Source organism: Solanum dulcamara, chromosome 11 (genome assembly GCF_947179165.1).
Source record: "Solanum dulcamara chromosome 11, daSolDulc1.2, whole genome shotgun sequence".
NCBI lineage: Eukaryota > Viridiplantae > Streptophyta > Magnoliopsida > Solanales > Solanaceae > Solanum > Solanum dulcamara.
The window spans coordinates 33328375-33344486 of NC_077247.1; positions in this window are offsets into that span (position 1 = coordinate 33328375).

The following is a 16112-nucleotide window of genomic DNA, read 5'->3' on the forward strand; positions in this document are numbered from 1 at the left end:
CAAAATAGGAGGGTGCAAACTCTGTAATAATTTCATATATGTATATATAGTAGTATTACTGAAGGGGAGCCTTGGAGTAACTGGTAAAGTTGCTGCCATGTGACCAGGATGTCACGGGTTCAAGCCTTGGAAACAGCCTCTGACAGAAATGCAAGGTAAGGCTGCGTACAACAGACCCTTGTGATCGGGCCCTTCCCCGAACCCTGCGCATAGCGGGAGCTTAAGTGCACCGGGCTGCCCTTTTTTATAGTAGTATTACTATATTATTGAAGTGCGTGATCATTTAATTTAAAAGTTCAAGTTATTAGAAAAAATACACATTCATTCAATTATACTTTAATTTGAATGTACATGCCCCTTATGTGCTTTGATGAATTTAACCTCTTTTAAAAGGATGAGGGGAAAAGTTGGTATGATGTTTGCTCTGATGCTAGTGTATATAATCACCTCATTTAGAAATTTAAATTTTCAGAAAGAGCACATATTTATTTATTTAATTATATTCTCAGCATATATTAATTTATAAGAAAGTGAAGCTTGAGTCTGACTCTACCGTAAAAATTAGCTCAAGAAGTGTGATTGTCCAAAATTACATAACGAGACTAATACTACGTGATTGTCCAAAATTACATAACGAGACTAATACTACCTTTCCCAATCGATGTGGAAACTCAATACCCACTGCACCTCTAGGACTAAATCAATATGTATATGGAGCGTGGATAATACAAGATAGAAATTTAACATTACGAGGTAAATTAACCACAAATTGAGATGCATGTTCATAATTTTGAACTATGATAAAAGCATATTAGGCTTAACTCATCAATCTCAGAAGCTAGTTCAAAATGTAATGATTTTCCAAAACTATATAATAAAACCAATAATACCATTCCTAATGGATCGATGTGGGAACTCAACATGAACTCGGGAAAAAATGCAGATAACATTGAACTCCTAGAACTTTATTACTCTTTTCATCCTAATTTAAGTTTCTTACTTTCCTTTTTGTTTGTTTCAAAAGGAGTGTCTCTTTCTATATTTAGTAAATCTTTCAATTCCAATATTCAATATGACAAGTTTAAGACGACAGAATTTAAAGGATTACGCACATTTTAATTTAAAATCACAAGATTGGAAAGTCTCCCGGAACCATTGTTTCTCAAACTCTATGTTTAGTTAGATTAACATTCTTAAATTTAAGACAAAAGAAGTAGTACTCCTTCTGTCCCATTTTATGTGACACTCCATTTCCTTTTTAGTTCATCCTAAAAAAAATATCACCTTACTATAATTAGAAATAAGTGTGTATCTTCTCAACCTCAAATAATTTCTCTTCCACGGCCATTCTAATCCAATGATACTTTCTACTAATATGCTTGGACTTAGAATAAAAGGTGGAGTGCTTGGTGAGATAAATAGCACTCTAATTATCACATAATAAGATGAACCTTGACTACTCAAAATCAAAATCTTTCATAAATTTCTTCATCCAAAGTAATTCTTTGGCAATATATTCGGCTTCTTGGTGGATAAAGCTATGCACTTTTGTCGTCTAGATTGCCAGGAAATAGCTCCCCCTGCAAAAGTGATCAAATAACCAGAAGTGGATTTTGAATTGTCAAGATTGCCTCCCAAATCAGAGTCTGTGTAGCATACAAGTTCAGGCTTGCCACTACTAAAGCACAACTCCATATCTGAAGTGCCCTTCAAATATCTTAGTATCCATTTCACTGCATTCCAGTGTTCCTTTTCAGGATTAGAAAGAAATCTGCTAACAGTACCAACAGCATGTGCAATATCTGGTCTAGTGCAAACCATAGCATACATCAAACTACCAACTGCAGAAGAGTATGAAATACATGACATCTCCTTCTTCTCTTCATTAGTAGATGGACTCTGGATCGTACTCAACTTAAAGTGTTTAGCAAGATGAGTACTAACCACTTTTGCTTCTGTCATATTGAATCTCTTGAGTACCTTCTCAATGTACTATTTTTGGGGTAATGATAACTCCTTCTTCTTTCTGTCTCGATGAATTTGTATGCCTAAAATTTTCTTTGTTGGCCCCAAGTCCTTCATTGCAAATAATTTGCTGAACTCTTTCTTAAGGAATACAATTCTAGATTTATTTCTGCCAACAATCAGCATATCATCCACATAAAGTAGTAAGATAATAAAATCATCATCATAGAACTTCTGAAAGAATACATAATGATCTGAAGAAGTTTTTTTGTATCCTTGATTTTCGATGACAGATTCAAACTTTAAGTACCACTGCCTTGGAGCTTGTTTCAAGTCGTACAAGCTCTTTCTTAATTTGCAGACATAGTTTTCTTTTTCTTTAACTACCAAACCTTCAGGCTGCTCTATGTAAATTTCTTCTTCTAAATCACCATGAAGAAAAGTAGTCTTGACATCCATCTGCTCAACCTCTAAATCTAGACTTGCAGCAAAGTCTAGAATCATGCGAATATAAGACATTTTCACAATAAGAGAGAATTTTTATCAAAGTCAACTCCCTTTCTCTGGCCAAAACCTTTGACAACTAACCTCGTTTTATATCTAGGTACAGATGTATGCTGCTCTTGCTTTACTCTGAAGATCTATTTATTTGTCAAAGCTTTCTTACCTTTTGGTAACTCTACTAACTCATATGTGTCATTCTTATGAAGTGACTTCATCATAATCTTCAGGTTCTCCCATGTCAGTCAAAAGTATATACTCATTAGGAGAATAACGTGTTGACATTAGCTTCTCCCTAGTAGATCTTCTACAAGAGGTTTCTAGAGCATCTGGAGTAGTCATTTGAATATGAGTTGGTAGATGATCAACCATAACATCATTACTAGGAGCATCTTCAAGTTCTACACTCTGATGATCATTCTGATCTTAATCCCCATCAACATTAGTATCTTGGATTCCTTCATGTGCAAAAGATGTGTCAGTACTAGGAACTGGATCAACATCAACCAAGCTCTCATTAATCTGAGAATCTGTTTTTTCAGTCTTGTTAATATCTTCAATTGTTTGATCTTCAAAGAACACAACATCACGACTTCTGATAAGCTTCTTATCAATTGGATCATAAAAGCGATATCCAAACTCATCTTGACCATAACCAATGAAGATGCACTACTTAGTTTTAACGTCTAGTTTTGATATCTCATCTTTTGGAACATGCACACAAGCTTTACACCCAAAGACTTTCAAGTGATCATAGAAGACATCCTTTACTAGCCAAAATCTGTTTGGAATATTACTATCCAAAGCAACAGTAGGAGACAAATTAATAACATAAGCAACAGTGTTAAGTTCTTCTGCCCAAAAGGAATTTGGAAGTTTAGCCTATGAAATCACGCATCTAACTCTCTCAACAAGAGCTCTATTCATCCTTTCTGCCAAGCCATTCAATTGAGACGTCTTGGGAGGAGTCTTCTGATGATGAATTCCTTGCACTTTACAGTAGTTATCAAATGGACCAATATACTCACCACCATTGTCAGTGCGAATACATTTTAATTTCTTTCTAGTTTGTCTCTCAGATAAGGCTTGAAACTCCTTAAACACATCAAGTACTTGATCTTTGAATTTTAAAGGATATACCCATAACTTGCGAGAATGATCATCAATGAAAATTGCAAAGTAAAGTGCACGACCTTTTGATTTTACTTTAAAAGGACCACACAAGTCAGAGTGTACTAGCTCCAGTAGTTCAGACTTTCTTGAAGGAGGATGACAGTGAAAAGAAACTCTTTTCTGTTTTCCAGCTAAGCAATGAACACATCTTTTCACCTTTGCTTGTTTCACACCAGCAAATAAATTCTTCTTAGCCAAACATGTGATCCCCTTCTCGCTCATATGACTGAGTCTCTTGTGCCATAATTCTGACAAAGACACACTTTCTACCAAATTTATAGAATCCCCAAGAATTGATCCTTGTGTCACGTATAAATTTGAATGCTTTCTTCCTCGAGCTACAATCAATGAGCCTTTGGTGAGCTTTCATTGGCCATTGAATAAGTCATTATGGTAGCCATCATCATCTAGTTGTCCTACAAAGATCAAATTCAAAGGAATGTCTGGAGTGTGCTTGACATTCTGAAGGACTAACGTTGTACCAAAATTGGTCTTCAAACAAACCGTGTCAATACCAAGCACCTTAACCTCACCAGCATTACCAATCTTTAACACGTCGAAATTAACATGAGTATAAGATGAAAAAAAGTCTTTTCTCGGTGTGACATGCGATGCAGCTCCAGAATCTACCATCGAACTTGTATCTTGAGATACAAAATTGATGACGTTTTTATCACAAGCAAAGAGAAGGTCATCTTGGACAATAGCAACAACATTGTCTCCATTATTTTCTTTTTTCTTTCCTTTTCTAAGGTCTTGCTTCAACTTATTGCAAAATCTTTTAATATGTTATTTCCTTCCACAATGATGACATGAAACATTTTGATACTTGGATCTTGACTTGCTTCTACTTTTACCTCTATTTCTCGAACCTCTTATTTTACCTCTCCCTCGATCTTCTGTAAAAAGAACGCCTGAATGTGAGGATGTGTCTTAAGATCTTCTTTTGACTTCTTCATTCAACACACCAATTTTTGCATATTCCATAGTAACCTTACCAACGAAAGAAGAATTTGGTAAAGAAACTCGAAGAATTTCTCAAGAATCTGGTAGAGTATTAAGAAGCCAAAGTCTTTGTATTTCATAATTAAAATTGACACTCATTCCTGAAAACTGATCAAGAACACCTTGAAAATTATTTATGTGATCAAGAATAGGATTTCCCTCATTGTATTTAAAGGTCATCAATTGCTTTAGACAAAATAACTTGTTATTGCCAGTTTTTGAAGCGTAAAGCGTCTCCAACTTTTCCCACAATGTTCTAGCATATCTCATTCACACTATAGTTGCGAACATTATCTTCAACCCATTCCCTTATATATCCACATACTTGTTGGTGCTCAAAATTCTAATTTTCATCTGTCACATTCTCGGGTTTATGAGCAGCGAAAATGGGAAGATGCATCTTTTTCACGAACAGTAAATCTTTCATCTTGCTCTTCCTTATGTTGTAATGTTACGTCCCAACCCCGTAGGCCATGATGGCTGCTTGAACTGGACACTCGTATATACCCCTGCTAACTATAAGTAACCCTGTCTCCTATTTGCATCATAAAGAATCAATAGGCACGATAACATATAAGCCAGCGAGGCTGCCATGACAAAAGGGAACATCCCAAAACATAATTCTTATATGCACCACTGTACACACACATATATATAATCCATATATATGTTCACAGACCTCTAAGAGTAAGAACAGTAACATAAGGTGGAACAGGGCCCCCGCCATACCCCTGAATAAATAAATATATACATCGAGGGTTAGTACCAAAACTAGGCTCCGGCACAATGGAGTGCTTCTAAACTGCTGAGTGGAACTTCTACGCCGGCGGATCCCTAAAGTGTGTATCTATACCTGCGGGCATGAATGTAGCCCCCCGAGAAAGGGGGTCAGTACGACATATGTACTGAGTATATAAGCATAGACATCATAAGGAAATTACAGTTGGCATAGGGATGCAGGGAATGAGTATAATAATTAATAAATTACTGTACCTACATCTTGTAAAACGATGTTATATATCTCAGTGTCATATTCTGTACCCAGCCCGTTGTGGGACTCGGTGTTACAAATATATCATTATGTCATCATATGCGTATATATACCATATCCGGACCTTTATTGGATCCGGTCAATAATTATGTCATCTTACCATCGTATACATATATCATACCCGACCCTTTATGGGACTCGATCATATCCGACCCTTTATGGGACTCGGTCATACCCGGCCCTTTATGGGACTCGGTCATACCCGGCCCTTTATGGGACTCGATCATACCCATACCTTTATAGGACTCAGTCATACCCGACCCTTTATGGGACTCGGTCATACCCGGCTCTTTATGGGACTCGGTGAATACTTATATCATCTTATATCGTACCCGACCCTTTATGGGACTCGGTCGTACCCGACCCTCTTATGAGGGATTCGGTGGAAGATATATTAACCATATGCACGAGCAGAGCAGTGAGTAACCATATGCATTTTAGATCGTATTTGAGACTCGATGGAATACTCAAAATGTGCTATCATTCAAAAACCAAGACAAGAGTCATATCAAGTACCTTTTGATTGCCACTATGGATTAGGTCAAAATGGAACTTTTGGAATCATATTCCCATATCAAGTCACCATCAAATATCTTTTGGGAATCAAGAAGTTGACTATACTAGTGGCTTTAACAATAGGAACTTCCTTGGAATCGTATACACTTCATCTATTTGTTTCATAAAGATCATGCCAAAAAGAAAGGAAGATTAGCTTTACATACTTACTACTTCCCAATGTATAGAAAAATTTGAGAAGCAATAGCTCAATTATTGTAAGAGTTCCAACATTAGAGGATGAGTGAGAAACACTTAGGAATGGAGTCACCTCCGAGATTGTATCATCTTTTACGTATATCTAGGACATGCCAAAAGAACAAAAAGAATAAGCTTTATATACTCTCTACTTTCCCTCATGGAGTCATCATATGCATATATCGTATCCGGCAGCCCATCATGGCTTAGTGAATAATTATAGCATAATAGCATCATACTTATGTCAAAATCATACCAAGAGGAAAGAAGGATAGCTCTATTTACTCATGCCAAAGACATGCAAAGAGAAAGAAGATAGCTTCACATACTTATGCCAAAAACATGCCAAGAGAAAGAAGGTAGCTTCACATACCTCTTATGGATTACTCTTACCCACATTTGCCTCATCATCTTTTGAACCTATTTGGCATGAAAGAAATACTAAGGTTAATAACCTTTCACTTTACAATTTCCTACTCTACAACAAAGTATCCATTTCCCTCGACTAGTTCATTACTAGTTCCGAAGTTATAAAAAATCGGGCAGCATCTCCCCTATAACTTGCCCTATCCAACCTCTAATCTTAGCATCCATATTACCAACAACAACCAGCAGATATATATACAATCACATCACTTCAACATTACTCAGTACAACTCCAAACAACTAGCTCAAAACTACGATACCAAAATAGAGTTTTTAACCTTTATTTCATAAAATCTTTAACAATATAAAATGGAGGGTCGTGTGGCTGCAACCAGAAGCGCCCACACCCTTTTTCAAACACATTCCAGCCCTGCAACACATAACCAAACCAGCTGCAACCGCAGCACCATAATCGCAACACACTACTCATCTTCGATTTCACTATAATGACTTCAATTTAGTTTGTTTCTAACATCAAGCATCCTTATGTAATTTTTCTACTTCCAACCTTGTTTAAATATGTAATATACCTTATAAAATCATCATAAACTCCAATTTGAAAGTGAAAACCTTACCTTGCCCAAAACTCGCCAAACTCGCCTCGGAAGTTCCTTTAGCGCGACTAAAACTTTGTGGCTACTTGTTGTCCTTTTGGTGATGCCATAAATCATAAATTTACATTACTAAAACCTTCATATCACCTTGGTATACCCTAGTTAATTAGTTCACAGAACGAAATCGGAGACTTACCTTTTTTTCCTCCAAATCTGTAGCCCTTTTTCTCTCTTTTAGAGTTTCTCTTCTCTTTTTTTTCTCTCTAGAGTTTTCTTGAATTTGGAGATAAGAATGACCTTTTGTTGATAAGGATGATCATAAATATATATATATATATATATGCCACCTTAGGAGGTGACACGTGTCAATCCCTTAGTGGTGACATGTGTCAAGCCCTCATGGGCCAACACACCCCCTCTCTAACCATGAGCTGCCATGTGGCATGTGGGGTCCACCCCTTGATCCAGCTTTTTCCATGTGGCACTTCCAATTGCTGCCACGTGGCACTCTCTCATGCTCCATATGTCACCTTCTTTTCCCTCTCGTGGGTTCGTAATCTCGTCTTATTTTATGAATCTATGTAATCCTTGCTACGTAAGCTTGATATGTACTCAAGTAGCTTAAGTATGTAAGATTTCCAAGTTGGTAGCTTACGTAAGTAATTCGAGTTCTATGACTCATTACTTGTCCTCCAACTCCTTCCTGATTCTTATAACCTTATTTCCAATCTTTCCTACTATGGGGCGTCATATTCTCCCTTCCATAGAGTTGTTTGATAGCGTTATAGATTATCCGACTCACATGGTAACTTTTAAGAAGCTTTAAGAATCCTTCCAAAAACTTAAGAACCTTTCAAGAAACTTAAGAAGCTTAAGAGGCGTTTCAAGGTACAAAAGTACGGGGTATAACATGTAATTACTCCCATTTAAACACACCATCTTGCTCATATTACCCTCTATTAAAAAAAATTTGATAGAAAACTAAGGCTCTGATTTGGGAGGCAATCTTGACAATTCAAAATCCACTTCTGGTTATTTGATCACTTTTGCAGGGGGAGCTATTTCCTGGCAATCTAAACTACAGAAGTGCATAGTTCTATCCACCACAGAAGCCATATATATTGCTATCACTGAAGGTGCCAAAGAATTAATTTGGATGAAGGAATTTATGAAAGATCTTGACTTTGAGCAGTCAAGGTTCGTCTTATTCTGTGATAATCAGAGTGCTATTTATCTTACCAAGCACTCCACCTTTCATTCTAAGTCCAAGCATATTAGTAGAAAGTATCATTGGATTAGAATGGCCGTGGAAGAGAAATTATTTGAGGTTGAGAAGATACAAACTGATGACAATCCTTCAGATATGCTTACAAAAGTGGTGATCGCAGAAAAATAAGAGTTTTATAGAACAACAACAGGCATGAAGCCTGTCAAGAGTTCCTCCACTTGAAGTCCATTTGGCTTCTTGGTTGGAGGGGGAGTTTATTGGGATATGACCCATGTTCCAGCCAAAGGCCCATGGCTTAATCCTATTTGTAAAGGGATTGAAATAATTCTCCTAATTTGGTACTCAATTCTATTTGGAAAATGATTGGAATTATAATCCTATTTTGAGTTATTTTTGGCTTCAAGAAAAAGTACCCGTCTATAAATAGGACAATTTGACAGAATTATGTAATTGCTCATTGGTAGTGTCTTTGAGAGATATTAGGCACATAAGAGAGGTTTTTGAGAGAGCTTTCAATAAGAGAGAAAAGAGAAGAAAAAGGTATTTTCTGCAGCAGTTTTACCTCTCCGACCAGAAATATTCAAATTACGTTTTTCGATTCATTAACCATTAGATCGGCCTGAAATTTTTACCGAGTGTTCCTAGCTTCTTAGTGTTTGATTTGAATGGTGGAAATCGGATGTGGACATTTCTGACCTTCGAGCGAACTACCTGGTCCAGTCACACATTCATTCAATCATATTCTCTTAGCGGAAACTCAATTAATGAAATACTATTCACAATATGGGGGCTGAAGGCCAAACATTCATCAACTCAACAAACAAATATAATAAGACTCCTCAAAATAACCATTCAATCTCCCCACACTCCAGTCTATGAAGCCTCTATCAAAGTCTAAGAGGTGCCAATGACAGATCCATGGCTACCAACAATACAAATAAAGGAAACGACAACAAACTATACAAGAAAGCTCAACATCCTCCGGAAACTAAGAGGACTCACCAACTATCTAGGAGTGTATGTGGATCTTCAACGGAGTGCCGGTTGATGATCTCTAGTACCCGTCTCTGCATCATAAAATGATGCAAGCCAAATGGCGTCAGTACATGGAATGTACGAGTATGTAAAATGGCCGAATGTAACAAACATCAAGGAAGAATCAATCAACTCAGAATCTGGACTCAAAAGGGATAACAACTCAATCAAATGTCCTAAGTCTAAACAAGGATATGATTTAGACGGGACCAATCACATACAATTCAACTTAATCTGACTTAGAGTACTATTAAGACCTATTTGGGAGTTTCTCTTATCCGACAACCATCATTTATGAGCCAGTGACAATACAACAAGCCGACGTTGTTGCCGCGTCCGTTCATACTTTACCAGGGCATGAATGAGTCAACCAATCATGGATCCAATCCAACCAAGTCCTATAATGTCAGGACAAACCTCTCGGGGAAGCATCCGACTTTAACGGTTCAATCCCCCTTACGTTTGGCAACACAGGTATTGGGTTCGGTATGGACTATACTCTTGCCCAATTCGGTGCTCGATACTCCTCCCAAGACTCAATGCTCATAAAACTCCATCCAATCAACTCATATCGACAAGTCTCATTACAAACTTGTCAACTCATAAACTCTATCACAATCAAATCTCTTCCAATTGTACTATCCGATCAATCTCAATCATCTCTTCAAAAGAAATTTAAATGCACATTTATAGCAACATATAGATATAATCAATCATTACCTCCATCTATTTGAGAAATTTTTGTGACTCATCACAACTTTAAGACTTTAAATCGACATTTTAAAATCGACAACATTTTTAGGAAAACAACATCCTTTATCACAATCTAAATAATTAAAAGGTCAATAAAACATATTTAACAACTCATCTTTATCAACTCATACTCACATAAAGGCCTATTTTAAGAACTTTTTAGCTCAACAACATCAACACATATAGAGTCAAATAAATAGGGGATAAAGCTCAGACAAACATAACCATACCAAAAAAAAACTCTATTTTTCATGAACATCTAACCTCAAAGCAAGAGTAGGGCACATGGGTGGACTCAACCCATGTTTTGGATAGCCTTACATACCTTAGTGAAGACTTGAAGAAAACCTTGTGGTTGGGTCTTCAATGGAGAACTCAAACCTTGAAGCTCTTGGAACTCTTCTTGTTGGAGAAGGATTTGGAGAGGAAGAAAAAGAGAGAGAGAGAGGTTTCTAGGGCTTTTAGAGTGAGAGCGGGGGCTGAAGAAATGATTCAAAAATATTCAAGGCTTGTGAATATATAATTTAGGACAATTCCCAAATTACCATTCCTCTAAAATTCTGAAAAATAGGCCAAAAACGCCTTTGGCACGATAGTGGCGCATCGCGCCCTTACAGCGCCAAGGCCAATTACGCCTAAAAACCTGCACAACTTTTAGTGGCGCGCCGCGCCAAGGGCCAAACTACTGAGGCATGTTTCTGGCGCGATAGTGGCGCGTCGCGCCCTTATAGCGCCAAGGCCAAAGGTTTTGGGTTCTGGAATTTTGGCTTGAAAAACCCTGCACACCTCACAGTGGCGCGCCGCGCCAGGGACCAAACTACTGAGGCATGTTTCTGGCGCGATAGTGGCGCGTCGCGCCACTGCGGCGCCAAGCCCAAATTTTCAGTAGTTGAACCCTAGGCCTGAAATTCCTGCTGTGCTAGTTCATCTTAGGATCATCATGTCTTTCGACTCCGAACTCCAAAAATTACATTCTTAGCAGCGTTGGAAAGAAGACTCAACGACCTTTAATTTGATAGGTTGTGGGCCACCCAAATTATCGTCTTTCAAAAGATAGGGTCGTTTGAAGTTAATCCCTTTTATGAACTCATCCTAAAGCTTAGTCCCGATAGATCTTTTGGACTTAGCTTGGTCCTAGGGGTCCTCCATGACCCCACATCACCTCTAATACTGCTCAATTTTTCAAAGACTCATCTTACTCATGCAATTGCTTTGCAATACTCGAGTTCGACCTTACGCGTGTACAAAAAAGGTCCGAATCTTAGGGAATTTTTTTTAGGGGTGTTACATTATCTCCTCCTTGGGATCATTCATCCTCGAATGATGAGTGACCAAGAACGGACTCGGGATACAAATCACAATCAGAATTCAGTCAATCAACAATCAATTTCTCAAAGAAATTACCAATCAAACTCATAATGCAAAAGTGAATTCAAGTTATGGAAATGAACATTACCTTCAACATTCTCCTCGATAGGAACGAATAGATGTGGATATTTAGATTTCATGGCTTCCTCTGCTTCCCATGTGGCTTCCTCAACAAATTAGTTCCTCCACAGGACCTTGACTGAGGCGACCTCTTTGTTCCTCAACTTGCGAATTTGGCGATCGAGAATTTGGACCGGAACCTCTTCATAAGACAACTATCCTTAATTCCAATGCTATCCATGGGGACTACCAACGAGGGATCACCCAAGAACTTCTTCAACATCGAAACGTGGAATACCGGATGAATAGAAGCTAACTCCAAAGGTAACTCCAACTCATAAGCAACATTCTCAATCTGCCTCAAAATTTGGTAAGGACCAATATATCGAGGACTAAGTTTCCCCTTCCTTCTAAACCTCATGACACCCTTCATGGGTGACACTTTCAAATACACCCAATCATCCACCTCGAACTCTAAGTCTCTCCTCCTCATGTCGGTGTAAGATTTTTGGCGGCTTTGGGCTGTCTTTAGCCTATCTTGAATAATTCTCACTTTCTCCATGGCTTGGTGGACAAGGTCAGGCCCAATCAACTCGGCTTCACCAACGTCAAACCATCCAATAGGAGATCTACACCTCCTCCCATACAAAGCTTCATAAGGAGCCATTTGAATGCTTGCATGATAGCTATTGTTGTACGCAAACTCTATGAGAGGTAAGTGGTCATCCCAATTTCCCTTGAAGTCAAGCACACATGACCTCAACATATCTTCCAATGTCTGGATGGTGCGCTCTGCTTGGCCATCTATCTAGGGGTGGAAGGTTGTACTCAAGTTCACCTTCGAACCTAATCTCTTCTGAAAGGATTTCCAAAATTAGGAAGTGAATTGGGCTCCTCTGTCTGAGATGATAGACAAAGAGACCCTATGCAATCTGACGATCTCCTATATATATAACTTTGCATAATCTTCTGCAGTGTCAGTAGTCTTAACCGCTAAGAAGTGAGCTAATTTTGTCATTCTATCCACAATCACCCAAATGGAATCATTTGCTTTCAGGACTTCGGCAAGCCTGTAATAAAGTCCATATTGATCATCTCCCACTTCCATTCTGGAATTTCTATGTTTTGGGCTAAACCATATGGCCGTTGATGCTCAACCTTCACCTGTTGGCAATTCGGGCACTTGGAAACAAATTCCGCCATATCCCTCTTTATCCCACTCCACCAATAGATTTCTCTTAAGTCATGGTACATTTTTATAGAGCCTGGATGAATAGAGTATCTGGAACTATGCGCTTCGGCCATAATCCTCTCTCGAACATTATCGATATCAGGTACACACAATCTACTTTGGTACCTCAACACACCATCTCCCCCTTTGGTGAAAACCGTCACCCCTTGCTTGTGAACAACTTCTTTCAACTGGAGAAGGATGGGATCCTGATCTTGTTTCTCCTTTACCTTTTCTACAAGTGAGGACGTAGCCTCATCTCGAACGTTTACTCCACCTTCATTGTTCTCTTCGAGTCAAACTCCCAATCGGGCTAATCGATGTACCTCCTTCGCCAATTCCCTCCTTCACTTTTCCACATGGGCAGTGCTACCTATGGACAACCTGCTAAGAGCATCAGCAACAACATTAGCTTTACCTAGATGGTAGATGATGCTCATGTCGTAGTCCTTGAGTAGCTCGAGCTATTGCCTTTGCCTTAGGTTGAGTTCCTTCTGGCTGAAGACATATTGTAAGCTCTTGTGATCGGTGAACACATCGACATGCACTCCATACAAGTAGTGGCGCCAAATTTTAAGAACAAACACCACCGCTGCCAGCTCAAGGTCATGAGTTGGGTAATTCCTCTCATGAACCTTAAGCTGTCTTGAAGCATAGGCTATCACCTTCCCCCTTTGCATCAACACGCAACCCAAACCAATTCTGGATGCATCACAATAGACCACAAAGCCTTCTGTTCCATCGGGCAGAGCTAGAACAGGAGCAGTGGTTAGCTTGGTCTTCAATTTCTGGAAACTCTCCTCACATGCATCGAACCATTGGAACTTAACCTTCTTTTGAGTTAGCTTAGTTAATGGTGATGATATGGATGAGAATCCCTCTACAAACCTTCGATAATAGCCAGCCAAACCCAAGAAGCTTCTTATCTCTGTCGGGGATGTGGGTCTGGGCCAATTCTTCATCGCTTCAATCTTCTGAGCGTCAACCTGAATACCATCTCCAGATATAATGTGGCCTAGGAAGGCCACTGATGCAAGCCAAAATTCACATTTGGAGAACTTTGCATACAATAGTTGGTCCCTCAAAGTTTGTAAAATGACTCTAAGATGATAGGCGTGCTCCTTTTCATTCTTAGAGTAGACCAGAATATCATCTATGAATATAATCACAAACATATCAAGATATGGTTTAAACACTCGGTTCATGAGATCCATGAAAGCTGCGGGGGCATTTGTCAACCCAAAGGACATGACCAAAAATTCAAAGTGGCCATAACGAGTCCGAAAAGCAGTCTTCGGAATATCATATTCCCTTACCTTCAACTGATGGTAGCCGGATCTCAAGTCTATCTTTGAGAAACACGTGGCACCTTGGAGTTGGTCGAATAAGTCATATATTCTAGGGAGAGGGTACTTATTCTTTATGGTGACCTTGTTCAGCTGCCTGTAGTCAATACACATTTTAAGGGATCCATCTTTCTTTCGCACAAATAGGACCGGAGCTCTCTATGGTGAGACACTCGGCCTAATAAATCCCTCATCTAACAAGTCTTTCAATTGCTCCTTCAACTCCTTCAACTCAGTTGGGTCCATTCTATATGGAGGAATTGAGATAGGCTGGGTATCAGGAAGAATATCAATCCTAAAGTCAATCTCCCTATCAGGAAGGACTCCAGGCAGATCTTCAGGAAAGACATCGGGAAACTCGTTGACAATCGGAACTGACTCAAGGGATGGAGACTCAATATTGTCATCTTTCACTCGGACAAGGTGATAAATGCACCCTTTTGAGATTAGCTTCCTGGCCCTAAGGTATGAAATAAACTTACCCTTAGGCGCAACAGGACTACCCTTCCACTCTATGATAGCCTCATTCGGGAATTTGAACGTGACCATCTGAGTTCTACAATCAATAAAGGCATAACAGATATAGAGCCAATACATGCCAAGGATCACATCAAAATCAACCATGTCTAACTCAACCAAGTCAGCCAAGGTATCTCTGTGATGAATTGACACAGTGCAATCTCTATAGACTTTCTCAGCTACGATAGAATCACCGACAGGGGTAGCTACGTAGAAAGGCTCACTAAGACATTCAGGGATTTTATTGAACTTACTATCCACGTAAGGAGTTATAAAAGATAGGGTGGCACCCGGATCCATCAAAACATAACAGTCAAGAGAAGAGACTCGAATCATACCCGTCATGACGTTTGGAGAGTTCTCCTGATCTTGGCGACTACCCATGGCATATAGGCGGTTTGTACCTCCACTTGTACCTGAAGTAGTGCCCCTCTGATTACCCCTAGCTGGCGCTACGGTGGTAGAGAACTGGGCTCTGTTCCCCCGTGCTGGACACTCCTTCTGAAAATGATCTATTTGGCCGCATTTATAACAACCAACCCTTCCCGCTCTGCATTCTCCTAAGTGGATCCTACCACACTTGCCGCATGTGGCTTCCCCCTCGAACCTTGACTTACACTGGCCTGGGATTGAGAACCCTGGGGTCTGAAAGTCTGGCGACTCTGACCCAGCCGATCATACCTGTCCTACGGCATAGGTGCACTGGCGGTAGATGAGGCATAGTTGGAAGGCCTCTTCTGGAAGAAGGACCTGTTGCCCTTGTTTTGCCTCTGTTCGCTCTCATGCCTCGCTGATCTTGCCTTCTTGATCAAGTGCTCCTCTCTATCCTTTCTCTTCTCATCCTCTACCTATTGAGCATACACCATCAATCTGGAAATATCCATTCCGAGATCAACAATGCTGCTTTGCACTCCTTCTTCACATGCCTTCCTAATCCGGAGACAAACTTCCTCATCTTTGACCTCACATCTAGGATCATTTTTGGAGCATACCTGGATAACTGGATGAACTTCAGGCTGTACTCCTTAACAGTCATGCCTTCTTATTTCAGATTTACAAATTCCTCCACTTTTGCTTCCCTCAATTCTCGGGGAAAGAAGTGGTCAAGAAAGGCTCCCTCAAATTTATCCCACCTAGCAGGTTC